The following is a 3,632-nucleotide window of genomic DNA, read 5'->3' as shown; positions in this document are numbered from 1 at the left end:
CCCAGACCTGTATATGTTTTTCTGTATGTGGCCCTCAGTGAAAAAAGTTAGGACACCCCTGCTATAAACAGTGGAATTGGTTCCTCCTGTGGACACATTTTAGGATTTGTCAGGCATTGATTTGGTGGCTGATGTACAAGTAATCTAAGTTGTTCTGCACTTCAGAGTCACAGATGCGCTGCTCAGAGCTTCAGTAAAGAAGGTTAAAACTATCTTAATCATCTTTCTCAGCCGTGCGCGGGAAAAGCTATTTAACAGCCACAGCAAACAGCTTGAAGTCCCAACTCACCCGCCTCAGTCCCAGAGACGCCAGACTGCAAGGCAAACATGTTTACGTTGAAGTCCTTGCTCTCTCCTCTCTTCTGTGTGCCCTCTCTATCTCTCTGTGCCTCGAGGGAACCACGGAGATAAGACAGCAGACAACCAGGCAACAGCTGATTCACATATTTACAGACCGTGTGAATGGATTCTTGCATGATGAGTTTGCACTTTAAGCTTTCAGTGAATCACGACATCCTAGATTCAATAGCCGGACAATAAAAAGCACAGATTTGCATCACTTATGTCTCCTTTTAGCAACTCACAATTGTCTATATTTTTCTTTTTTCCCCACCTGGTTTTTTCACAATCTGTTCATAAAAGATGCAGGATATAAAATGACACCATCAGACAAAGAAACATGATATGCTTATTTATATACCTTCAATGACGTTCACCTATAGTTAAAGTGACAACAGCAATCCCCCCATCATTCTTTAAATTCAAAAGAGCAGGTGTGATATCTGAAAGTTGATAATGCCATTCGTTTTCCCTTGCTCTTTTCTCTACAGCATCATAAAGGTAAGAAAAACTCCTGCTATTCTAACATTCTGAATGGGTATACAGTTAAGGTGAATATGAACCAGTCAGGGGAGTAGACGACACACGCAACATCCAGTCTCAGAGTAAAAAGGGAGTGACCCAGATCCGCAATAAAAGCCTGGTGGCGACAGTCTTTCTCGGATAAATCAATACAGCCAGACGGAGAGTCAGAGAGGTGCTGAGGGATGTGTAAAAGAAGAAGGCAGAGGAGGAACAGCCTGCAAAATGAACGTGTGCTATCTGCTGGCTCAACTCATATCTGTTTACATGATCTGTGCTCAGGGTTGGGAGGGTTACTTTAGAAATGTATTCTGTTACAATACTAAACACCTATAAAACAAGGAAATAATCACAATATCGAAGTAATATAACCTTACTAAATATCCTCCAATGTCCACCATCATTTTTTTTACAAGAAAATAGAAGATCACAGCAAATAAAGCCTTAAAATAGGCTTACAGAATAGTTTATTTTTTAAATGTATTGTTTCATTGAAGTCATGCTAGTAATCTCCTTTAAAGATCCCGTGACATGGACATCATAATTCCATTGTTGAGGTCTACTAGAATAGATTTACATTGTTCAATGTTCCAAACTCACATTGGTTTCTCATACAGCATCTCTGTATAGTATGTGTATTCACTCTCTGTCACACGGCCCCCTACTCTGTAGCCGTTTCTCAATCGCGAGGATACTGGCTTGGTAGTCGCATACTTCCAAGTCACTTCCTTCAGAAACGAAGCAAGTATACTTCCAAGCCACGGCTTCGGAAAACAAAGAAGAATGGAACAGGCTAACAAGTGTGCCACTTTCTCTAACGGTTTCAACATAAACTGTACCGAAAATAAATACCTCACGATGTCTATCTAATTATGAACTTGCTTTACTTTCACGGAACACATTTTTGGTGATAACAAACGCAACAAAGTAACATATTTACCAACACATGTTCTACGCCACTACATACTTACATTTAAATGTGTGCTGTGCTGCGTCGGTTCAGCCATTCTCCGCAAGGGTTTTTGAAATTGGTCCGTGCGCAAAGCATTGTGGGGATTTGAAGGATGCGAAGTCTACCCGTGTGCAGCCTCGAAATTACCCCCAAACCAAGGACGTGGCCTTGGTGGAATTCCAAGTATGCTGGAGATTGGAACAGTCCTTCGGCGGCACTCGATGACGTAGTATCCTTGAAATATTGGCTTGGAAGCCAGAATCCTCGAGATTGAGAAACGGCCTCAGTCACACAGCCCCCTGTGAGCCCAGTGTGCTCTGATTGGTCAGCTCGCCCACTCTATTCCAACCCAGTCTCATGGCATTTCGTGTTCACCAACACGATTTTTAATCTATTGATTCGTGTTCACCAACACGATTTTCTCCTTTTTTTCGTGTTGCACAGCACGATTTTAAAAGCAATGTATTTCTACTGGTAATGTGTTTTGTGCCTGCAGCACGTCTTTTTCTCCGGTCGGGTCGTGGAAGACCGGAAGCTGTGTGGTTCATAAAAACATGTTCTTACTCAATATCAAGCCACAATTATTGCTTTTATTTTAAATCGTATAATTTCTGACTTTTTTTGCCGTCTGTGAGGAAAATAAATGGGGCTCAGAGCCTAAGAATACTGAAATCTGTATTTTTAAATCTTTCCTTCTAATTTGTTATTCTTTACAAAATAACACACTGTTATTTACTCACTAATAACACACAATTATTCTTGCTTTTATTTATTGGTTTAATTCCATAATCTCTGGCTTTTTTGGCGTCCGTCAGTAACTGAATTTCAAAATAAAAATAACCGGAAACAGACGTAGGCCTCTAGGAGTTTAGGATGGCCGAAGACACTACACTACCCATAATCCCCAGCTATCGTTTAGGACTACAGTCCCCGTGATTAATCTTCAAGCGCTGGGATTGGATGTTGGAGTGGCAGTGCGCCAAGGTTACGCCGAGCGTTAAACAGCTGTTTGAAATGGAACAAAACCACGCCAGACTATCCAAAACTGGAATCGAACGCCCCCCCCCCAGAACTACACATGCTGGCTATTGTGTTTCGCAAAATGTTCCATGGGACGTCTCTACTGAACGTTTTCGTTTTTCCCACAATTAGAAGTTGCCAATATTAAACACATTGGTGTTATCAAATGTAAAACATATAATTAATAAATGGGTGAAAATCACTTGTGTCCATAATGCGCAGCATCAATATATACCCACGTGACAGCTCATTGTTATTTTGTAATTCTACTCCACAATTCAGAGGTTAACCTGATTGCCAAGTGCCAACAATCAGGAGAGATATTTGATAGTTGGTGCTTGAGAAGACTAAACATTTATCTGCAATTGACATGAATGGAAACGAGTAATAAAGTATATTCATTACTCGTTATTCTCTACTAATAGTTAATTAAAGACTGTATAATGGCTATTTTGCACATCCCTTTCAAGATTTCAAGATTTTCAAAGGTTATTCACTTATCATATACACAACTACGGTGTATGCAATGAATGAAAATCTTGGGTCACAGGTTCCTCAACAGCACATTACAAGACATCTATCAATATGTGTTTGTACCTCCACCATTAAACTGTCATATTCTGCACATTTCTTATACTATCTACATACATAAGAGTATAATTCATATGTATAATATCAGATAAAATAAGTGCTTCAACATAGTTAACATTGCAGGAAAGCAATATATTAGACGTTAAGTACTTTGTCAGGCTTAATATTTATCTGTAGATACCCCCAAAGTTTTTTTCTTATTTAAAAG

Source organism: Notothenia rossii (genome assembly GCF_949606895.1).
Source record: "Notothenia rossii genome assembly, chromosome: 6".
Taxonomy (NCBI): Eukaryota; Metazoa; Chordata; class Actinopteri; order Perciformes; family Nototheniidae; genus Notothenia; species Notothenia rossii.
Note: the sequence above shows the minus strand (reverse complement) of the source record.